Raw genomic sequence first — 26,169 nt, forward strand, 5'->3', positions numbered from 1 at the left:
TTCTCCTATCAATATCTTTTGCAATTAAAATATTTGTAAATTGAATATGGAAAGTTATATTTTTAAATGATGCGAAGATCTCAAACTTAATAAAGTATCCCAACATTTCTTTAAAAATGTGTAAATGGTACAGTTGCTTTCGATGACAGTCAGGCAGTTACTCAATTACATGTAGACTAACAATATGACCCAGTGATTTCATTCTAGAAATATACTCAAGAGAAATTAAAACATGATGTCCACACAATCTTTCATACAAATGTTTATTGCCGCCTTATTTACAATAGTCAAATATCCATCACCTGATGAGCAAACTGTAACACATACCTATAATGGAATACTACTTGGCCATAACAAGGAATGGTACAAGATCAATGAAACATTATGTTTAGGGAAATAAGCCTGACACAAAAGGAAAACTATTGCATGATTCCACTTACGTGAGATACTTGGAAAAGACCAATTCATAGACACAGAAAATAGATCTGAGGTTACTAAGGGCTGGAAGGGACAAGAGAATGAGATGTTGCTTAATAACCAGTTTCTGTTTTGGATAGTGAGAAAGTTTTAGATAGTGGTGATGACTGTACAACATTGTGGATATAATTAATGTCTCCTAATCACTTTTATTAACTGTAAATAATTTATCAGAACAAAAATGTACATAAAATAATAAATGGATATTGATATGTACTATTGTGGGGCACCAATAAGAAAATAATAACATGAACACAGGAACTACCATTTGACCTAGCTGTCCCACTCCTCTATATTCAAAGGACTAAAAATCAGCATACTATAATAACACAGTGACATCGATGTTCATATCAGCTCAATTCACAATAGCTAAACTGTGGAAGCAATCTAGATGCCCCTCAATAGATGAATGGATAAAGAAACTGTGGTATATATACTCAATGGAATATTATTCAGCATTAAAAGAGAATGAAATTATGGCATTTGAAGGTAAATGGACGGACTTAGAGAATATCATGCTAAGCGAAGTAAAGCCAATCCCAAAAAAACCAAAGGCCAATGTTCTCTCTATTAAGTGGATGCTAATCCATAACAAGGAGCAGGGAGGCATGGGAAAAATGGAGGAACTGTGATTGGGCAAAAGGGAGAAGGGTGGGAGGGCATGAGGGCAGGAAAGATGGTAGAATGAGATGGACATCGTTACCCTAGGTACATGTGACTGCACATATGGTGTGACACTATGTTGTGTACAACCACTGAAATGAAAAGTTGTGCTGCAACTGTGTACAATAAATCAAAATACATTCTGCTGTCATACATACCTAATTAAAATAAATTAATTAAAATAAAATAACATGAACATATCCAAGAACAATCAAGGAATATGACATCTAGTGGCTTCATAATACCATATCTACCCCTCCCACATATGCTGATACATTCTTATCAATAATAATCTTATCACTTAATATCTGTTTAAAATTATTTCTACTTTCGCCACTATTACTAAAAATCGGTCATACCAATCTTTAAAGGAGACCAAGACCCAAATCCTTCTTCATACTGACCCTCAATTTATTTATTTATTTTTCTCTCTTTCTTACTATTCTATTTGCTTTAAGTGAAAGCAAAGAGCAGAAAAACCTCTGCTGTCCACTAGCAATAATTGCAGAAGTAATTGTTCTATTACTGAAAATATGACAGCATAAAGCAATCTGAATGAAAGGCCAATACTATGCAAAGGAAACAGCTCCTCATTTCCTTTATCCTTCCTACCAATAATAACACTTGTTGGAAATAAACTACAAAAAAAACCATAAAGTTTAAAAGTTCTAACAGCTGAAGCAGTCACTAAAAAGACTATACTAGCATACAAAAAGCTTATGAAAGGGAGTACTGGATTTATTAATCCTTTCAGACTGCTATAACATGACTTACACCGGGATCTCATTATAAATGTTTTTCTTATAATTCTCTATGTGTAAGAAAAATGTCTAATATCATTATACACATCAAGTATTCAAATATTAGTTCTGCTCTCTGTACTCGTTTTAAATAAAAATAAGTAAAAACAGGTAGAAAATGCTTTAAGTATATTGTTAAATAAATAAAAAAACATACTACTCTCTTTGTAAACAAACACAACATGAGAGCAAGTATCTCGTCTAAGTCCACACTAATTTTCACCCAAATCAGTGATCGTATGTATGTCTCTGAGAGAATGCACTCAACCCTAATGCTTATTATTTAGATAAGCTTTGTTGTTTTTTTAGATCAAAGCATCATTTAGTAGCCCCAGAGGAGATACAGTTTATTACATTACTAAGTTTGAAGCCAATTCCTAATGAGAACAAATGCTGGTTAAACTATTTTGTTTAGAACAACTTTCATTTAGAACAAATTTTATTTAAAGTTGTGTTAGAACAACTTTCATTTTCTGTGTATAAATAACAATCCATTTGTAGACAGCAATCATGATGTACACACACACCACAACTCAAGAAGCTAACAGTGTTTATGGATGACTCCAGTTTAAGACCAAATGTACCTATTTGTTTTGAATTACTCCCTAAGCCCTGCACACCTAGTTGTTCTGAGTGTCCATTCTTTTAGTTAACACGTACTAAATTATCTTGCCTAATATACCATATTTTTCAGTTATTTAAATTCTGCTTCAATACACCACCACCAAGATCTGTAAGAAAGGAACCTGAGAAATTCCCTTCTAATCGAAAAAAAAAGGGGGGGGGGAAATATCTAAAGTTTTTATTTTTAATTAGGAGGAGGAAAGAGGAGGAGAAGGAAGATATACAGAAGTTCCCCTTTATCTGTAAAACACTAAATGGAAAATTCCAGAAATAATCTGTAAGTTTTAAAATTGCATGCTATTCTGAATAGCATGATGAATCTTGTATCACCCCACTCGTCCCACCTGGTACATTATGGCGCCTTTTGCCTGGTATATTCACATTGCATATGCTACTGGTTCATTAGTAAGTTACAGGACTGACTGTTGTGATAGCTGATACATTGTTATAATTGCTTTATTTTATTATTAGTTATTGTGGTTAGTCTCTCACTGTGCCAATTTATAAATGAAACTGCATCAAAGGTATTTACATACAGGGTTCAGTACCATCTTGTACCATCTGTGATTTCAGGCATCCCTACTGAGGGTCTTGGAATGTATCACCCAAAGATGATAAGAGACTACTATGTACAAAATTTTGCAAGCACTCTTTAAAGGCTCACTAAAATCCAGCAAGTTTACCACAATTTCAATAATGTAAAATAAACTAACAGAAGGGAGAAAAGAACTATTCAGTTTATAAAGACTTAGCCAATATTCCTCTCAATGGCAAAAAAAAAAAAAAAAAGACTATGTTACATATTTTTTCAGGATTTTGATTTTTTATAAAAGCAGCAATATGGTAAAGATCAATTACATATTCTGATATTCAGAAAAGATCATGTAGTCTATTAAGTTCAACTAAAAGTAATTATTGTTTTAAAACTGAACCTAACTGGAACTTAGGCAAAACATTTACAGAATGTTTTGGCACAATAAATGACTAAGACCTAATTAAAACAGGATTCCACATCACAATTAAGGCGTACTCAGAAAAAGTATAATCTGTCCTCCAAAAAAAGAAACCCCATTCCTGTCATTTGCATTATATTTTTATCTTATATTGTGGCACTAAGACATTTATTTAAAAATAACTGTGTTCATATGATCATGCTTAATGAATCAAGTCTCTAAGCTAAAATATTAAAATAGTAGTGTGAAGGAAGAAAATCAAACAAGAGTAGCACTGTTTTGGGTACTTACCATGGAGTCAGAAGGCCACTATAAAATCAAGTTTCAGACACATCCCCAGCCAAATTTTCAAAAGCCTGCCTGCACACAGATATCTGGATACATGCTGACCTTTGGAATAAGGCTTAACTGCAATTCACTAGCTTTGGTTAACCACTTATTAAAACCACTGATCCCCTAGAATTACCTAGAGATTTAGACAATATCCAATCTCTTTCTTACAAGAAATTCTTTTTAAGATTCAATCACAATTCCTAAGGAAAAAAATCATCATATACCATGCAATTTTAAATTTTGAATATGACCACCATTTTGTAAAATTTTAAGCACATCAAAAAGGCTGTTTGAATAGTTCTCCCAAATAGCAATCCTAATTAGCCCCAAATAAATGTAATTTTATCTGTTCTTCAGTGAGTTGATTTTAACTTTCTTAATATCATATGTGAGACACTGAGGAAACATTAGGCTTTCAACTCATTTATGACTCATTGAGAAATTATCTTTTTAATAAACCCCAAACTCTTCTGACATGAAGCTTAAATTAACTGTATCTTTATATCAATGCCATACTCTTTCTACTGCAGAATAAAATTAGTTTATATGCCAAAGTAACTTCCTAGAGAAGATTTCTTAAGGTCCAATCTTTGAATACTCAATAGTTCTCATCCACAAAAGCATACAATTAAGCAAAACTATTTTGTCTTGAGAACATTAAATAAGCTTCTGGCCTTCTGTGACAATAATGCAGCAACATATAAAGAAGTCAAAATGCTAAATTTTGTTGTGTTATGTAACCAAATAGGGCCGAAGTAGAACCAAAAATAAGAGTCAATGTTCAACTTATGGGAAACTACATTTTTAATCTTAAAACTAAGCCTCATTCTGACATTAGAAAATTTCATTTACTTCTTGTTCTTGACTATAAGCGATGGCCTACTAGAACAGTCTTTCTCAAAGTAAGGAGTGCTATTTTTCAAGGCTATTTTTTCTAGAAAAAAAAAAGTTTTAATCACTTTTCAAATGGCACCATCCACATAATAATAAATAGAGAATCACAAGGCTGCACTGATAAGTGGATGCTGAATGTGGAGCTGGACAACCTGACAGACTAATTCACTAAGATTTCAACCTTGAGTTGAAAGCAAAAATAAGTCTTACTGTCAAGAGTCCATTGTAGCACAGTTTAAATGGAAATTTACACATATGCTTCACATAAATTTTTATCTTTTGAAGCCCTGATCCCAAGAAAAAGACTCAAAATACTGAAGTTCAATCAACAAACATGAAGTCATTTACACTAAAGACAAACACTAAGCATTAATTTACCAAGGAAACACCATGAAGGTATTACCATCTGAACGGGCCAATGCAAAAATTAATTATTTGATCACAGATAATTTTGAAATAAAAGCAAAAATCATAAAAGCTAAGTGAAAAAATAGTTAACCAACCCAAATGCTTATCAACACCAGTCAGGGCTGGCAAATTTGCTGGCTCTCCTTCTCTGTTCTACTACTTAGACGTTCCTAAGGAAAAGAAACAAAAGGGAATTCATTTCTTTCACCAGTTACCTTCTGAATTAAATTGGAATTGTTGGGATGACCACACCCTAGCCTACATCCAAGCTGTTGCTGCTGCTGCTCCTATTCCTCAAAGCCACTTTAAGATGTGAGACCCACTCCATGATGTCTCATACTTACTTTTACTCCCTTTACCTGGAAACTTCTGGCACAGCCTGTCTCTCTTTCTCTTTTGCGGGGCAGGGTATTGGGGATTGAACCCAGAGGCATTCTAAAACTAGGCTACATCCCCAGCCCTTTTTTATTTTGAGACAGTCTAAGTTGTCCAGAATGACACTGAAGTTGTGATTCTCCTGCCTCACTCTCTCCAAAAGCTGGGATTACAGATGGTTGGTTTGTTTCTTTTTCAGGGCCTAAACTTTTTATTTCCTCCTGTTAAATATTATCCTGTTTAAATTAAAGATTCCAAATTTCAACTTGCCCTGATTACTTTTAATTATACAATGCAAATTAGTATATTCAATAAATCTTGATCTTAAAATTTGGTAAGCATAATCTTCATTCATTAATTTAAATTATGCTCTAGGGGAAGACAGACCCTATATATTTTAAAAACCTCCAGGCATACAAGGAACTAATAGCTGTACCCAGTTCTTAACATCTTACCATTCATTAAGTGCTTACTAAAAGGAACCACTGCCTTAATGTTTTATGTGCATTCTTTATTAATCCTCAGAACAATCCTAAAGGATAGAGAGTACTATCATGCTCCAAATCAGATCAGATTAAAATGTACCTTGTGTGTTTAAATCCAGAGCCTATGGCTCCATCACTACACCACAGGACCACTATCATCACTGTTAGGTAGCTATTACTTAAAAATAATTATAACAGTATTTATTTTACCATGACTTTAACAAATAGATCAATTTTTTTAAATCTGATGATTAATTATTCAATAACTAAGATTTTTATATATATTGAATGATACATACACACACACACACACACACACATATTCAAAATGGGTATAAGTTGAAATTTTCCAATCCTCATAAACCTGCCCCACAAATCACATTAACTGCCTGTCACAAATGCAAATTATCCCTTTACTCACTAGACATTCATTCTAAATTCAAATAATAATTTTTAAAATAGATATGAGCATTATCACGATACTCACAAAAGGACTTCATAGTTGCCCACTATCAATGGTATAAAAGCCAAACTCCTTAACTAAAATGATCACAACTTATATACACCATGTTGTAAGTAAAAGCTAAAAGACTTTGAATATGCCCTGCATCTGTGCCTACCTTTGCTTATGCAATAGCTCCTATTTCCAAACCTTTGTCCACCACAACCTGCTTCTCCACTCAAAGAAATCCTAAACTACTGGGTCAAGTACTTCTTCCTTCATGCTGCCAAACCCCAAGTTTTCACTGTTTAAGATTCTATTCTAGTAAGAGGTACAAAAGACACAGTGGGCATATCAGGGCAAGGGAGAGAGAGAGGTAGGGCTATTAAAATGGGTTCATATAAATTCTTACAAACACACACACACACACACACACACACACACACACACACACACACATTTTCACTTAGGTGAACTATGTTTCAATTTTCCAGCAACTTCTGTGATGAATAAAACACCAGGAATTTGACTCCTCTATGCTCAACAAACTTTTTATCTTAAATCTCTTTAAACCAACTAATTTAAACGAACACACAGGTGGTATGATTATTCTCTTCTAAGGGTAGGGTCTTTAAGATCAGTAGTAAATGACCATGTAGATTTTTTTTAATGAAAATAATAAAATAGAAGATAGAATATTTTAGCAGTCTTCAGTGGCCACTGATAAGTCTGGCCCTGTAATAAAAGATGCTTAAATTAACTGCCAGTGCAGAAAAGCAGGTTAAAAAAAAAAAAAAAACCTTCATCCATCACAGAATGGTGACAATGCAGCTGAAAGAAAAATATCAAAACAACTTATCCATAGTCTTCACTTTCCTCTTAAAGAAAAATCCTCTTTAATTTTTAGCTACTACTTAGTAAAAAAAAAAAAAAGTCAAATATAAATATGGCTTATTGTTCCTGCTGTTAGTGGGTCAACCAGCATTCTCTTAAAAGAAAAGCAAGATTCACAGTTAAGAGACGGAGCCAGGAGGCATCCATAAGAAAAACTGGCATCTACTAAGAAGGTAAATTTAGTGTGGCTGGGGTTCAGAGAGTCCATTTATAATGTGAAAGCTAGGTTAAACATAACATTGGTACTTTAAAGCACCTTTTTTGAGAACTGGGAGGGAATTTTTCTATCACTGCTAATTTACTTACAAATTACATGCTTTCCCAAGTAAGTCCACCCTTCTAAATATAGTGTATGCCCAAGACATTCAACCAGCTATCTTTAATCACAAAACAGACTTCTGCTCTAAATTTACATTGTTAAAATGTTTTTTCTGATCAGTTCTTCTTCAAAAAGAAGAAAAAATACTTTTTTTTGCTAAAGTTAGGAAAGAATATATTCCTGAATTTCAAAAAAAATTAAAACAAATTACATTTTTGCATCACTTAATTCAAACACTGTTAATACTGCCCCACTACCTACCTATATGATTAAATTTAACTATTTTATGTTTGTAAGTAATTCACAATCTCCCCTTTTCAATTCAATCTATTTGATAAATATTTTACTGCACATTTAGCATATTCCACTGTTTGACATACAGAGGAAACAATAAATAAGTCTCAGTCCCTGAGCTCGATAAGCACCCTAAGAAGTGAATAATGAGTGAAAAGACACAGTCTCATCATCCTCATAATTCATAATATTAATTACTTGGGTATTTTTCATATATCTCTAGAAATTCTCTGATGTTCCTCTCACCAAGAGATGGAATTTAAATCCCCTTCTTAGTGCAGGCTGAATTTAGTGACTCACTTCTAAAGAACAGGGGATGGAAAGAGAAAAAGAGTAACTTTTCAGTGGAGAAACCTATTAATAACTGCCTAACCCAAGTGACCAAGGTTAACATCATCACTAAGACATTGCAAAATGATAAACCTCAAATATGATATAATGAGAGTAGGCACTTAGCTTGTATTCTTCCCCAAAATCCATAACTTCAATGTAATCGTAAAAAAATATTTGACAAGGCACTTAGCTTGTATTCTTCCCCAAAATCCATAACTTCAATGTAATCGTAAAAAAATATTTGACAAACCAAAACTGACAATGTATAAAATAGCTGACAAAAAATGTCAAGTTTAGGAAAAGACACTGAATAGAAGAGACTAAAAGATATGACAAGTCAATGCAATATGGTATTCTAGATTGGATACTGGAACAGAAAAAGATCACGAATGACAAAACTGGAGAAATCTAGATCAGGAAAGAATCTGTAGTTTAGTTAATGATGTTATATCAGTTCTAGTTTCTTAGTTTTGACAAATATACCATGGTTACATTAAGATGTATTAAGAGAAGCTGACTGAAGGAAGGGTATGTCAGAACTCTATACTGTCTTTGCAACTTCTGCAAATCTAAATTACTTCTAAATAAAAGCTTTAAGTATATGTGCGTATACATTTCTTTCTGATATGTACCAGCGTGGGATAATCTATAAAAGCATGCAGCCAGGGCATGCATCAGGGACATGTGTGTGGAGTCTGCAGACAACATTTAAATTCCTCAACTATGACAAAGAGTAATTAATTAGCTGGGGTGCAGAAGATAGAACAGATAATCACTACAGAGTAGATAGATTTTGACTTGTGTGGTAAACCAATGGTTCAGTACAGCTGGCTGAACAGGTAGAGGAAAAGATAATATTGTCAAGCAAGAGAAGGTCAGAAAGAAAATATAACCACACATCTTTAGGACCCAGCTTAAATCCCATGTAGATTAGATCAACCTTGCACTAAAGTGATGTCCTCCCCTAAAATCATTTCCTACACTAGTCATTTGGCCATAATTGTTTACCACTGAGTACCCCTAATCCAAAAGTACTACACTAGAAAAGCTCTGATAGACGAAAATGGGAGGGAGGGGATGTTGGGGATCAACTTGGGACCTCATGCACATTAGACAAGAACTCTAATAAATTACATCCTCAGGGGCTGGAGTTGTAGCTCAGCCCCTGAGTACTTGCCTCATATTGTGAGGCACTGGGTTCGTTTCCTAGCACCACATATAAAGCAAATAAAATAAAGGTCCATCAACAAAACTAAAAAAATATTTTTAAAAAAATTACATCCTTAGCCCTGAAATTTGAAACTTTTTTTTTCCCCGAGTGTCTTGTCAGTGCTCAAAAACATTTCAATTTTGGAGCATTTCAGATTTTGGAATTTCAGAGTAGGGATACTTAACCTAAGTTGATGCACATATTCAAAAAATACAAAAATATCCAAAGTCTAAAACATTTCTGGTCCCAAGCATTTCAGATAAGGAATATTTAACCTGTACTGACTTATGGTAAGTTTGTCACATTATTTAATTTTCTCTACTTAAATTTTACCTCCAAAAATAGATTCAAATAGGAGGAACCAGCCAGGTGTAGTGACACACACCTGTAATCCCAGCTGCTGGGAGGCAAGGCAGGAGTATCACAAGTTCAATGCCAGCCTCAGCAACTTAGCAAAGCCCTAAGAAACTCAGTGAGACCCCCATCGCTAAATAAAATATACAAATGTGCTGGGGATATGGCTCAGTAGCTAAGTGCCCCTGGGTTCAATCCCTGGTGAAAGAAGGGGGGAAAAAAGGAGGAACCGAGTTTCACATAACCCTGAAACTTATCTTACCAGTTTCTACCTTACATCATGCCTTGGACAATGTCTGACATAGTGGGGATTCAATGGATAATAGATGTGTAATATAAACTAGTCATCAGAATATGGTATTAAGAAATCTGATTTAAGTAAGGTGAATCATGGAAAGGGTAGGGAACAATGGTACAAACATTTTCAAATTCAAGAATCAATAACAAAATTTTTTTATTTAAAAACTTTGGAAGTCACTTTAGGGGGATTAAGAACCAAAAAAAACACAAATTGTTCTGCCTAACAGCATTCTGATGCTCTGATCTCTTCCACCTCCTGACAATTAACAATCAACAAAAAGGTATTCTACAAGATGTTTAAGAGTACAGGATCTGCCTGGCCACAAGGGCACATACCTGTAATCCACCAACTCTGGAGGCTAAGGCAGGAGGATCACAAGTTTGAGGTCAGCCTCAGCAACTGAGCTAGTGATGTGGTCCAGTGGTTAAGCACCTTGGGTTCAATCTCCAGTACCAAAAAAAAAAAAAAAGTACAGGATCTAGAATCTTGATTCCACACATAGTACAAGTGGCTCTCATATAAGCCTCAGTGAAATGGGAGTAATAATGGTTCTCATAAACGAGTGACTGGGATTAAATAAATGCATGCCAAGTTAAGTGTTCAACACAATGTTTGGCACATGACAAGTGATCAAAAAATGTCAGCAATTACAAGTGTGGCTGGAATGCTATCATTAACACTACATACTTGTGAAAGATGAAAAAAAAAGATTAGTGCCTCCTCCGTTGCTAACTTCTAGGTCTTTTTTAATTTATTTTTCAAAGATGTTTCTCAACTTAAGATAGAGAGAAAATTTCCTACTGCTATGCCCTTCTTAGTAGCTAGTAAGAAATACCTTAATAGATAGTAAAATTTTGATGCTACTATCAATGAAATGGCAGCTATTTTGTTCCTTAAAAAAAATAGTAAGGTTAGTAAACAAATATGAAGAAAAGGTCTTCAGGGTCAATAATCAAATAAACAGAACAACTACTGCAGAAAAAAAAAAAATCAAAGGAATGACCCTAACATTTCAATACTTCCTTTCCTAATTTTTAATTTTAAAATACTAGGCTGAAACATTTCAATTATGCAAGAGAAAAGCAAACTATTTAAGCCTCCTTTAGAGAAAATTATATCAGGCATTTTTTTCTTAATTTAAGTAATCTCATAGATTTTATGCCATGTACAGCTCTCACACTAGTTTATTCTAAGTCAGTGGCCAAAATGGTATTTATTCCAAATATAAGTCCAGACAACTCCTTTGTAATAAAAGGAGTTTTATTTCTACTTTGCAGTAGAAATCAATTACACAGATAACCCTTTATGCACTGTCCATGGGAAACATTGACTGCTGTTTCAAATATTCTTGATGTTGAAGTGATTAGCTACAATGACTATTCTCACAGAACTGTTAGTATATCCTAACCCATCCTTATAAATTTAAATATTCAATATTATTTCCAAGATGCTATAGTATATAAATAAAACAATTTCACCTGTGTGGAAAAGTTATCTATTAAAACAAAGAATATACATTAGTACACTATCCATGTTATTCAGATATTAAAATATAGTAATAAATACTATAAAAATTATTCAAATTGTTTCATCCAAAAGAGATGACTTTCTCATTTTTCAACTAAGGCATTCATGCCTCAATGATTCCTTAGGTCATAAAGATTCCCAAGATAATGTGAGAAGTCAGACAGTAGAGACTTTTTAACCAAGTGAACAAGGTCAGCATCACCAGTGATGTTATATAGGTATCATGTTCCCTGCCTGATAGAATGTAATGAGACACTCCATAATGTGATTTTTTTCCTCCAAAAATCTGTAACTACAGTCTAATCATGAAAAAATATCCAACAAATAGTTCTCAAAATTGCCCAGATAATGAAAAATTGTGGCAGGCCAGAAGGGGGCTAAAGAGACATGACAACTAGATGCAACGTAATATCCTAGGCTGGATCCTGGAAAGGCAAAGGACATTAATAGAAAAACTGGTGAAATCTGAATATAAATCTGGAGTTTAATATACTACAGTTATATAAGAAGATAATTCACTATGTCCAACATAATTCCAAAACAGTTTGTTAAAAAAAACAAACCCTTTACTAAACTGATGGCTCCAGACACACTTGTGAAGGTTATCTAGCAGTCATGGATAAATTTTCTTGGCATTAACACTATAACCAATAAGACAATAACCAAGCTGGGTTTCCATAAATACTTCAAATATCAAATGCAACATCAGGTAGAAAAGTCCTAGATGAAGTCACAGAATCATAAAGAACATGACAGTCATGGATTTAGCTAGATTGCAAATAGCTTGAAATCCTTTACTAGCCAAATGCAACTTAACGAATTAAACCCAAATTCCTCTGAGGCTCTGAATGGTATAGTCCCTTGTTTCTCATTATTTATTCAGATAGACTGGCAGCCTCTGAAAGTTCCCAAACCATGTCAAGCTCACGTCTATGTCCTAGCTTTGTACTTGGTCTTCCTCTTCTTAACACAGCTTACTCTTTCTTTTTCTTCAGGTGTCAGCTGACTGTACCTCCTTCCTATTCAGGGACCCTTTCAACACCCTGTTTAAGGTAAGAGCACCACACTGCTCTTGTTTATCTCTTCTACAGTACTTAGAACAGCTTCTAATTACTTTGATCAGTTTAATGTCTCTCTCCTCACCTGTTCATAAGGTTGCCCCTCAATATACTGGCAGAGTACCTCAGTTGGCACTTGTTAAATATCAGTTAAATGAATGAATGAATTCAATAACTTGCAAAAACTATCCTTGAGACAGGGTACAACTGTCTAAGGAGTCCCATCTCAGGAATAGACCATTGTGTTTGAAGAGTGGAATAAATCTTTTTCACTTCTACTTCTACTGGTATATTTAGCTTTGTTCTTTGGGGCTTAAAAAAAAAAAAGATTAATCCATTCTCTAATGAACAGCCCTAAAAATATCAGTTTATATCTGTTTTATATTGATCATTCCACAATTTATATACTCCTAAAATCACCCAAACTTCTAAATTTAAAAACCTTAAGTATTTCACATTTTAGTAAAGCTGGTACTGTTGTTTAGTGTAGGAAAACCCCTGCTGGTTATCAATAGCTTACATTTATTGTATCCATCTGCTCTATAATATATACATACCATTATTACTGAACAGATGCTTTTTACAAAGTATTCAAAAGAGAGGGGATGACAAATTTAATTCTTCTAGAATGTCAGATATTAAAGCTATTTGATAAACTCTTAAAACATGAGGGAACACTTCAACTAAATCTTTTTTTTTTTTTTTTGTCATTTCGCCCCAACCCATCTCTAGTTTTATCTTCTCATTCTTGTTCCTAATTATCCTTCTGTTGTTTTTGATTTTATATGATAACATCTCTGCTGGAGGATCAAGAATGACTCAACTACCTTGAGTCTAAATTTCAGTTTCAAGTGATCAAAATTCTGCCAGGTACAGTGGCACACACCTGTAATCCCAGCAAATGAGGAATCTGAAGTAGGAGAATCACAAGTTGGAGGGCTGCCCCAGCAACTTAACAAGGCCCTGAGCAACTTAATGAGAACCTGTTTCAAAATAAAACACAGAAAAGGCTGAGGATATAGCTCAGTGGTTAAAGCATCCTTGGGTTCCATTCCCACTACAAAAAAGAAAAAAAAAGTTCAGTCTTCTAGAACCTGACCCTATTATTTCAGCCCATTCTCCAAACCAAGTCTCTGTACCAATTGACAAATTCTGTGCATTTATTAATTTTGTTCCTAAATCTATTCTTTATATGAATTTATTTCCTGAATCAACTACAACTCTACAACTTAAAATACAACCCCTACTTTCCAAAAATAAGTTCCAAGCTCTCAGTAAGCAAACTTTGTGATACTCAAATCTTTCCCTATTTCTGATAACTTTTCTCCTTTGTCTCATTGGGGAAAATAAAGAGGCAATTGACTATCACTCCTATATATTCCTTTTACTACCAACAGCAAATCAAAAGAAAATCATTGCCAGGCACTGTGGTGCATGCCTACAATCCCAGCAACTTGGGAGGCTGAGGCAAAAGGACCCATACTAGTCTCAAAATAAAAAATAAAAAGGGCTGGGGAATGTAGCTCAGGGGTGAAGTATAGCTGGGTTCAATCTCCAATACCAAAACAACAACAATGACAACAAAAAAAAGACTATTACTATTACATTTTTAAGTGCCTTTAACCAGGTACAACAGGATATGGAAGCTTTAAGCTAAAATCCTAACAATTTATAATAGGGTACTCAAATATCAAAATGGTGAAAATTAATGGGAACATAAATAAAAGTACAACACATTTTACATATAAATTTTCAGAATTACACTAAATGATTATTCCTATTATGCTAACGACAACTGTACCTTAAAATATTAAATCTTCCCTGTCTTCCCTTTACTAGTTGAAATAAATATTTATTTTTCTAAGCCAAAACATTCACTAAATACATAACAGAGATACTATTAAATACCTGTGAAAGACAATTTCTATATATTTTTCTATAGTAAGAAAATTACTGAAAGGAAATTCTATTGATTTTGATGACTAAAAATTTCATTCATCTATATTAGGCTAACTTAAGTTTAAAGATTTCAAGTTCAAAGGCAAAGTGAGGCAATTTATCAAGCAAATTAAATTCAGTGATTAGTATAATTCATTCATTATGGGTGAAGTAGTTAAAAAATCTTTTCATGAATTTTCGAAGATGTTCATCAAAACCACTTAATACCAGCTGAAGAGAAACTGATAGCAGTAGTACATTCTCAAAACATGAAATATATATTTTAAATGCACATATTTATATCAAACAAAATTAATTGAATTATACCAATCATCCTTACAGTACTCCTCTACCATATGAAGTGTAATTATGATCCAAGCAAAAACTAAAAAGGAGCAATGTCAGATGAACCTGATACTCCACTGCTATGCTTTCAAGCTTTTAATTTTATGTTTAACAGGTTTTCTTGCTCTAAGGTTCTCCTAGCTGTTGAACTTGCACTTCCTCCAATTTTGGCTTGACCAGAGTCTTTCTTTTAAAAGATCTCTTCGCAAAGAAAAAAATTATGGTCTGAATCGCAAAGATGACAAGAAACCTTAGCAATTTAAATAGACAAGCCTTGAAATAATATTGTGATCAAAGTATCAAGCAGCCTAATAAAATCCAGGTGGCTCAGGCTTATCATATATGGTACTCATTACCACAATTGCACTATTTAATCTACTTCCTGGTGTCAAAAAAACTTTCTGTTATTAATTCCCCCAGTTATAGATCTGCTTAAGTTACCATGTTTGCTGATAAGACAACTCTTTGTTTAAAGAAAAAAATTTAAAAAAGGAGTGGGACTCATTTTAAATGTTTTAGAACTAAAGCTATCCTTGCTAAAACCACAAACCCCACAGTGGCTTTGTACTATTAACCATCTATACATAGAGTTACATTAATTTCTAAGGAGGTACCAGATGATTCATGGTTAACACATTTTTGTAAGGGTTTACATGTTTTATCAAAAAAGCAACCATGTACACACAATAAGAACTGTTTTACAAATTTTTACAATTCAAGTAAGAGACACATCTGCCAACAAAAGTACACAGGTTAGATTCTGCCAGTTAATGCCTCTTACTCATATAAAACTTCATCACTGACATGTCCCCTGTTGGTTATAACTTTTCAAATTTTGAAGTAATTTTCCCATCGATAGATCCCATCTTTTTTTTAAAATAGTCGAATGTTCTCAGCAAATGTTTTACAGCATAATACGTTCCCAAAAGATTCTAGTTAAGCAAAGTAAAAATGCTGTAATTATTAAATCTACTACATTTGTCAAAAATTGGAACAGCAAAAAGATTATATTGAAAAAAAATCAAGAAAAAAAATAACAAAGGGAAGCTTGATTAGTTTTTCCTGCTAGATTTACCTGTCTCAACCACGGTACCATGACATAAAAAAAGTAAATTGTGAGAGCTGTTCATAGTGTACACTTCCATTTTACAGATAGCTAGTTGTACTGGTTACAAAGGAAAGTAACTAACTGCTCAATGTTCCATGAGTGGCACCCAGTGTTCACATAGATTCCTTACAGCTAACGGATCCATTTCCTTTCCTTGCTCTTCTCTCAGAGTCATTCTGTTTGCCCAGATGGCAGAAACAGCAGATTGGGAGCATTGCACAACACACCACTTAACCATACTGTGTACTCAGTAAAGAAGGAAATTCACATGACAGGCTTTATCAGTATTGTCTGTTTAAATCATCTGCAAAACAATGTATTCTAGAAAGTCTTCCTGTATCATCAGTCAGGCACTGATTTCCTCAAGCAAAGTAAACCATCCATTCAAACTATTATTTGTAATTGCATTCAATGGCATTTAATAAGAACATATTTTCCCTTCCCTCCCTTACTCAGCCTAGTCTATACTTTCAATTAATCTCTCCATATCATGTACCAAATAATAGAGGCTATACTGATTCTCAGCAATTTAAGTGAGTTTAGAATGCCTGATCCGGCTGTATATATTCAACTATCAATAATTTTCTGATGACCTAAAATTTAGAACTGCACTTATGTTTACTGAATATTTAGTGTGTGTGTGTGTGTGTGTGTGTGTGTGTACACACACACACACACAGGAAATTTTCTGAAATCCAGTGTTAAATTCAATAATCATTTGATTCTAGCTGTGCTGATAGCAAATGATAACACCAAGAAATAATATTTTAAATAAATACATTATGCCTACAAAGTCACAACTATAGGCATCTATACCACAATGTTCTGACAAAAATATAATTATGCAACCTTCCTAAAACTGTGTATTACATTTTAGATAGCCATGCTATAGGGCCTCTGGTTCTGAATGAGCCACTAATTTAACTTTAGGCTTCTCTTGGCCTCAGTTTTCTATTTGCTACAAGAATTACAGAAATTCTTATTGTGATCCATGTTGCAAATGTGAAAACTGAGGCTGAAGAGAACTAAGATTACAACTGGTGGTAAATCAGAACTTTAGTCAGAACTCAGCCTACATTTCTTTCTTTTTATGCCTTTTAGGAAAATTGCCAGATTTTTAAAATTTTCTCAACCAAGAGCTACAATGTTATACACATATATACATTGTTTCCATAATTGGTTACTAGTGTTTTTTTTTTTTTTTTTAATTTAGGCTTCCTATAAGAGGAGACAATCTTCCAAAAAGAAAAAGAAAATTTTTATTTAAAAATATGGATTCTGGTAAAACATCAGCAGAACAGTCTCACTATTAGTCACATCAAATATTTCCTAAAGGACCAGAGAAGAAACCCAAATATTCCTAACAGTGATCTTAACAGTTCATGCAGTGTCTGTACTGTCCTATTCCTCATTTTTATCACCGGAAAAAAGGACAACTAACCATTAAGGAATAATGCCACTATTACTCATACAACCCCTCAACTTCTTCTAATACTGACTTTTTTTTTCTTTTTTGTAGTGGGAATGGAACCCAAGGATGCTTTAACCACTGAGCTATATCCTCAGCCTTTTCTGTGTTTTATTTTGAAACAGGTTCTCATNGGGGAGTGCTAGAAACTGAACCCAGAGTTTCACACATGCAAGGCATGTGCTCTACCACTGAGCTACATCCCCAGCCCCTAAAACTGAATCTTTTTAATGTTTTATGTCACCTGTGTTTTCAGCATGGAGGTAGGGTGGTGGTGGTGGTGGTGGTGGTGGTGAAGGAGAAGTTAAAATTTAAAATTGTAAGGAGAAATAATTTATCTAACCAGGGGTCTTAGTCATAGATTTTTACACTGTCTGAATATACTTAAAGCAATGGAAGCTGCTACCAAGTGAAAATGAATAAAAAATATAGTTTTCATATGAAAACAAAAAACAGACAAATTTATAAATTTTCAAAACCAAAACTACAAAACAAATATACCAAGAATAATTCGAATTTCAATCTTGAAGACATATAGATCTGTAGGTATGCATTTACAACCTTAACTCATTCTCTAACTACATAAATATATTTTAGACACCTTCATTTGCATAACAACTTAATTTTCATTTGTTATTTGATTCACTAATATAGTGCACCATCAATTCACCCATGTTTCAAATCAAGTACACTACTTAAAACACCTAAAGTTATTTAAATAACAAGCATTTTTAAGAATAGCCATAAAAAGAGATACAGGTAAGCAACGGCCAGTGAAAGAGCTTGGTACTTAATTTCATCTCAAATATGGGTTTAATGAATAAACAATAAAGAAAAAGCCTAGCACAGTAGTGAAGCATGCCTATATTCCCAACTACTCAAAACACTGAAGCAGAAGACTGCAAGTTTTAAGGCCAGCCTGGGAAACATGACAAGACTCCCATCTTAAAGAAAGTCTGAAAGATGGAGCTCAGTTGGTAGAGCACCCTGGGTTCAATCTCCAAAACTGAAAGACAGGGGCGGGGGGCACAAAAGAGAAGTTAAAGTCAGAGCAGAGGAGCCTGGAAACTACAAAGGCTGAGGAAAATTGACATAAGATTACTGCTGCTACTGTTACTACATTGCTGAGACTATCAGGCCAAAAGTCCAAAGAGTTCCACTTAGAGTTGTGCTGCCAGAATCCAACTTAGAGTTGGATACTGGCACACAAATATGTCTCTGAAAGGTCATCACCTATCTAATTCTATAAAACAGAAGCAAGATAAAATTATTTCTGCAAAGATGACTGAAATACTTTTATGATCCTCTCATCAATCAAGTAGGGAAGAAGGTTTGTCTATATACTAAAACATGAGGTCTGCAGGCTAGATATTAGAGGGGGAGAAAAATGTGCATAAGAAGGAGGAGATATGAAGTTGCATTATAAATTTACACTGTTATATTGTTTCTAAAGCTATGAAAACTTCAATTAGAGAAAAACAAATATAAATCAAACAGAACACTTCACTGGCATGGCTAAGATATCACTTTGGAAATGTAGCATTCGCATTAAAAACATCTAATCTAATTATGAATCCATAAGTTTTTAAAACTTGCAGATTAGGTAGTATATTTAGTTGAAGGAGTGAAATTGGGCAGCACTTCTGGGCAAATAGGAAGCGAGCCTGAACTTGTTCATTAGGAAAATTTGGGGGAAAAACAGAAATGATTTTTGGTTACATACTATAACTGTGGTTTTCTAATATTTTAATTAGTGTTAAATAACTCATTTTTAATAGTCATTACATTACCTTGAAGTTTAATAGTAAACTCAAATATCTTTACCTAAAGTTATTGTAGGTCAAAAGTAAGATAGTTTTTACTCAATTAAAATTTAAACCACTGGGAACAGTAATTTAAGGATTACATTTTTAGACTTGGGAAACTTAGGAATTTTAAATACTATTTAAGTACTGTATCCACCTGTAATTTTCAAATCTTACAGTATTACTTTAAGTCTGCACAAAATTTGAACAGGTTTTACTTGGCTTCTTTCCAAACCATAGCACTTACACTTTGGGGACCAAGGGAGAGAGTAGTGTAAAGCACTTTAATTTCTTTAAGCAGAAAAACCTTTTACCTTGACCACATTTTCAATAGTGTATCCTTCCATTCACAGGAATTTCTCAACTCATTAAACAAAACAATAAAAGGAACAACTAAATTTTAAAACATGAAATAAATGCAAAAACATTTTTGAGACTTTTTAAACGAATTTAGACTTTACTCCTATTCTTTTTATTTAAAATCTTGAAATATCTAAACTAAATGAATAAAAAAAAGACATAAATATATTAGAACTAAAGCTTTATATGTGGATTTTGCTTCTCATATTCCAATCACTTTTATGAACACAAAACTAGATATTTAAGTTGAAATTTCAACTCACAAACTGAAGGATTTCGGCATGATCAAAATAATTTAACCAAATAGTAATCTAAAGTTTACTGCCCTGAATGAACCAGTAAATCATTAAATGTGAATGGTTTAATATTTTCAAAATACCACCATAAGTAACAACAAAAAGATCAGTACCAGGGGAGTACAACTCAGTAGATTCTAATATCTGCCTATGTGGTTTCTAAAGTGAAGTATTTACTAAATATCTAAAATTTATTAGTCATTTTATTAAATATTTTAAATAAAGCTTACTACACTATGGATCCCAAGTTTCAATAGACACTAACATTATTCAGGAGTCCTTTCATTTATCAAAAGAGCACTATATAACTTTCTCTACCTAGATGCTAGAGTAGCAGCAATATTTAAAAAATATTATCAAAGAATATAATTACGTCTGAACAATAAAGATGATAAATCAAATGTACATATTAATTTGTTCTTTATTTCTAGGGATGCTTGTGCTACTTATAAAAGTCCAGAAAAGTGAATAATTAAAATAAACTTGCAAGACATAACTTAAAATTGCAACTGACATCCATTTACAAAAACCAAATTTTACTTCTCCTGTGAAGGTATAACATAAAAGGAGTTCATAGCTGATGTGTGTTTCCATCATTTTTTTCCTATCTTAATTCTGCCTCACAAATTTTTATTTACACACTTGTCTCTCTCACTTAAAATCTTTCAAGGCAGTAACCAGAATTTGGAATCTTTGTAACTTTTCCACTATCCACTCAATATAATTTGCTGGATAAACACAAAACTGAATTATGGTAGGCTTAAATTTTTTTCTGAGATATTTGAAACATTTTATCCTCCCTTCACTGAATGCCTGAGGTCACTAAGTAAAAATGTTCCTATTCTTCAGTAAGTTCAAAGAAATACCCTGAAACTGTCTGTATATAATTTCTAATATTTCTACCAAGAACAGCTCTTTTTAAAAAGTACAACAAAACAGACAGGGTCTTTGTTTGTTTGTTTGTTTTTAACAGATCGCAATGATCACTGGCTAATCATACAAATGGGAATAAGAAAGTTAACATTACATCTTTCCACAAAATGTCCCCATCTATCCAAAAAGTATGGAAAGCTTTCTCTGTCCTGACTCAACTCTTCCCTGAATTCAAAAGCAATATAAAGTCAAAATACTACTCATCAGCTAAGTTTCAAGCAATTTTACCCTGGATGTGGACTTTGTGCAAATTAAGAACAAAAAGAAAGGAAAGAGATACCTGAAGTAGCAGGTAATTAAGCATAGATTTTTCTCCCCAACATAAATATGGCTTACTTATGTAGAATACAGCAAATAATAAAACTACACAAACTTACTCTCCAAACTCAGTTATACAAAAATAATATTTATGTTGTCGGGGCTGGGGTTGTGGCTCAACAGTAGATGCTCACCTAACATATGTGAGGCCCTGGGTCCGATCCTCAGCACCACATAAAAATAAATAAAATAAAGGCATTGTGTCCAACTACAACTAAAAAATAATATTTATGTATGGAAAACAACTCTGAATACATCTTACTTCAATTCATATTTGCCAAAGCATATTTTAGACCCGTTTTAAGATTCTATAGTGCTGCTTTCCTTTTGAAAGCTTAATGATAACAATATAATGTGCAGAACAGTTTACACTAGTATTTCTTACTCTAACACCAAACTTAATAAAAAATAAAACAATTTCTCCTACTGAAAATTTACCCCAAAAAATAAAAATTGTGTGTATGTATCACTACAATGTGTTATCAATTAAACATGCTGCAAACATCAATACTAAGTTAGGCATCATTTCATTCCCCCAGCTGCATTTCAGTAGCATAACAGCATTCATGCTTCTTCTTGAAGGTCTACTTTGAGGGCCAAGGATCATCCTTTAGGACTAACTTAAAGCATCCAAAATTAAAAAGAGAAAAGTGTTCACTCCAAATATATTGCATAAGATTTGGCTCTTATGGAGAAAAAAAAAAAAAAGCTTCTTATATCACCTGCCATATTAAATTGATTCAATCTGCTAACAAACAAGACAGTGAGTTATTGAATCTTTGTTTAATTCAGTGCACTTTATAACATATTTAAAGAATTCAGTTGTATAAAACAGTATCTGAATCTTATCAGATGAAAATATTTTTCCCTTTTAGCAAGCTTCGGGTTGCATGTCTGAGAAAACAAATTAGTATCCAGTTCTCCTAAGCTTGATAATAGTGCCCCCTAATGGGAATTTTAATATGAGTTTTTCTGCTCATTTTTTAAAAGCATATATTCTCTAACATGAGTAAATTATCTCAATTTCAACTAGAAAGGAAATTATGTAGCATAAAAGTTTACCAGGATTTAAACCAAATTTCAGAATTACTACATTTTACAAACCACAAGTTGTGAATTAATAAAGAGAAAAACAAGAAACTTCATACCCCAACATTTTTCTAGGTTTTGAATCAATTTATACAACATAATCCAGTCAGCACTATACAGGTAACCCTATAAGGGAATTATCTTTCTCACTGTTTTTGGTACTCTGTAAGTGAGCAATGTGCTAAATGAATTACAGAGTTAGACCACAGCAGTTCAGAAGTTATTCAGTACCACGATTCCTGACTGAAGGAAGTGATGAGATCCTCACTCAAATATTGTGCTCATACCAGTACCTTTCCATAACACCTAGTCACAATTTTCCAACTATGAATTTAATGCCTTCTTCCCTATTATCTATAGTTGGTTCCCCTAAATATTAAAATTCAATAATGTAGCTTTATAAGAAAAATATACTAAAATTAAAGCAAAAACCAACTATTCTGATACTTCCCATGTTTGCCAGTGAAGCAAACACCCAATAACACAGTATTTTCCTTTCAGTGTTCACAATATAGTCTAGATTCAGTATATATATATTCAAAAAGCAATATATAGAAGAAATAAAAATACACAAAAAAGCATCTATTTATAATGGAAAGAAAGAACTGCCTTATCCTTTAACAGACAAGAGAGGGAGAATATAAAGATATGTATTAATCATAGGTGGTCAAACTTCAAGAATCACAAAGCTTGTGATTTGGCTTGGGATCCAAAGGATCACTGTCAGAACTACTCAACTGATCCACATGCCACTGCAGGAGAAATACAGGCACAGAAAATAAAATAATGTGCACTGTTCCAATAAAACTTTATTTACAAAAGCAGGCCCACAGATCAGTTTGTCGACCCAATTTAAAATATTTGCTAACATTTCATTTGCATCACAGATTTAAAATCTCCTCTTTACAATAAAGCACCAAAACAAAATGGGGAAAAAAATAAAACCTCATACCCCCGTGGTGTGGGGGGGAGACTAAGCAACTATATAATTACTAAAATTCTAAAACATTCCCCTAAATAAATACTGATTTAAAGGGTATAAAATAATGGAAAAGCAAAGGGCAAAATGGTAGGTCTTTTTCAGGATATAAAATAATCAAACTGTAGGCCTATTCTAAAATACATTTTTATAATAAAATGTTTGTTTCATCTAGATTTGATTTTTTAAAAATCCAGTCATTGCATTCTAATGCACATTAAGAGAATAAATGGCTTAGGTGAGAGAACCTAAAATCTAAGCCTTTTGCCAAAGGCTATGACGAAATACAGGGAACTATACTACATTTTCCACATGTACAGGACAGATGGAAAATCCCAGTTCCTAAAGGTAAAATCATGAAAAGCAAATTTACTTGTTTTGCACAAAAAGTGGATTTCAGATACAGACTCATGCTGCCCTACATTCAATATTTCTCTAAGTCTAAGAGCAACATACTATAGTGGAAAAATCATAGGATTTAGACCAGGCAGTCACAGGGTTTCAATCCATACTCTACTGATTTTTACAATGATTTTGGACAAGTTATTTATATCACTAAATATTGGTTTCCTAATACAGAAAATGGGTTTGAAAAAAACTGTGCAGAGTAACATCTTATTATAGGAAATATACCGATTGTACACAATACACACTGCATAGTTATTATCTAATGCTCTCTCCTTATCTCAGGGCTATTGAAAAAAATTTTAATGAGGTGAGTTGTTTTGTTTTTTGTTACTAGGGGATTGAACCCAGGAGCACTTAACCACTGGCCACATCTCCAACCCTTTTTATTTTTTTATTTTGAGATAAGGTCTCGCTAAGTTACTTAGGGCCTTGTTAAATTGCTCAAGCTAGCTTTTAACTTGTGATTCTCCTGCCTCAGATGAGTCACTGGAATTACAGGTGTATGCCACCATACATATGTGGCTTTAATGAGCTTCTTAAAGTATATGTTAATCAATTATCTCAAACTTATGAAAGATTAACTTCCAATGATCAATATCTAAAATAGTCAACATATTGTTGTTTATTTGCCATAACTGCACTAAACATTATTTCTCCTTCATATTCTAAACCAAGAATTTTATACCAATAATAATAAATACCTGAAAAAACTGTGTAACAGTTTTTTTTTGTTTTTTTTAAACAGAAAACTGTGTAAGCTATTTTGGTATGGCATCCACTCCCATCAAGTAACAAAACAAGTCACTTCAAGTAAAGCTCTTATGCTTCTTTCCTGTAAACCAAAGAAATTGCATCAATAATTGCTAGTCTTCCAGTCCTAAGTTAATGATTATTGAATTATAAATAAGCATCCCGAGATATATGTTGTTGGGTAGGAAAATAAGAGATATCCTAATACCACCAGAATGGACTGCACAGGAATCTCAACCTTAATTGCACAGGAGGTATAAACATACAGTAATTCAGATCTAAGTATGGCCATTTCAGGGGAAAAAAACATAAAAGACGTATTCTACACGACCATATTAAAAATCAAGTACTCAAAAACAAAAATAATCTTAGTTTTTAGAGGTATTATTCAAATGAAAACTGATTTGCACACAAATTACAATATCAAGGGTACTATAATCTTAGCAAAAATATACTTGAGGCATAATGAAGATGTTAAGTCAAATGAAATAAATAACATTTTATCAATTATACAAAAAAATGAAGAGGAAATTAAGAAAACAAGCCAATTTATAGTAGCATCATAAACACAATATTTACAAATACACTTAACCAAAACAGCAAAGACTTGCCAATACTAGTCAAAGCAACCTACATATCCAATGCAATCCCAATGATATTTTTCATAGGAATTAAAAAAAGACATCCTAAAATTCATATGGCATCTCAAAGAACCTTGAACAGCCCAAACAATTTCCAATAAGAACAAAACTAAAGCCCTCATACTTTCTGATTTCAAAAAAGTTTCATTAGAGGGCTGAAGTTATGGCTCCATGGTAGAGTGCTTGCCTCGCACATGTGAGGTACTACAGTTTGATCCTCGGCACCACATAAAATAAATAAACAAAATTAGTGTGTTCATCTACAACTAAAAAAACATATTTAAAAAAAAAGTGTCAGGGGCTGGGATTGTGGCTCCGCGGTAGTGCACTCGCCTAGCACATGTGAGGTGCTGGGTTCCTCAGCACCAGATAAAAACAAATAAATAAAGGTATTGTGTCCAACTACAACTAAAAATAAAGTTTCATTACTAAGTTGCAGAAATCCAAAGTGTCATGCTGGAATAAAGACAGACTATTAACCAATGCAACGCCAACAGACATTCCAAAAATAACCCCTGGCATAGGGTTGATCTTCACCCAGGGTACCAAGGCCTCTAAACTGAAAAGGACAGTCTCTTCAACAAATGGTGCCATAAAAACTGGAATACATATGCAAAAAAATGAAGTTGGACATTCCCTTGCACTACACACAAATTTTTCAATAGCAAAACCCATCATTATGTTCAACTATAACACACCAATTAAAAAATGGAAAAAATTATTCAAAATGGAAAGACCTAAACTTAAAGATTTGAAAATTAAATTCATAGAAGAAAATATGGGAAAAACTTCCTAATACTAGATTTGTCTATTTTATTTTTAGTTATTATTGTTAATCTCTTATGTGACTAATTTATAAATTAAACTTTGTCATTTGCATGTATGTATGTATACTATCTGCAATTTCAGACATCCACTGGGAGTCTTGGAATATACATCCTTTAAAAATGAGATGGAGATTACTATATTACAAATGAGAATCACAAA

The 26,169-nt window shown here is 33.2% G+C and overlaps 1 protein-coding gene and 1 long non-coding RNA gene across 2 annotated transcripts in view; both read right to left on the minus strand.

Moving 5' to 3' along the window:
• The window catches only part of Eif3h (eukaryotic translation initiation factor 3 subunit H), an 83,500-nt gene that overhangs the window by 37,000 nt on the left and 20,331 nt on the right, over positions 1 to 26,169 (minus strand). The gene's annotated exons all lie outside the window — the stretch shown is intronic.
• Positions 4,357 to 25,434, minus strand: LOC125616523. The gene is made up of 3 exons (XR_007347165.1): positions 22,636 to 25,434; positions 13,986 to 13,990; positions 4,357 to 4,371 (listed from the first exon to the last, which is right to left on the minus strand). It is a non-coding gene; the product is annotated as an uncharacterized LOC125616523 (long non-coding RNA).

The sequence above is a fragment of the Marmota marmota genome, unplaced genomic scaffold (genome assembly GCF_001458135.2).
Source record: "Marmota marmota marmota unplaced genomic scaffold, marMar, whole genome shotgun sequence".
Taxonomy (NCBI): domain Eukaryota; kingdom Metazoa; phylum Chordata; class Mammalia; order Rodentia; family Sciuridae; genus Marmota; species Marmota marmota.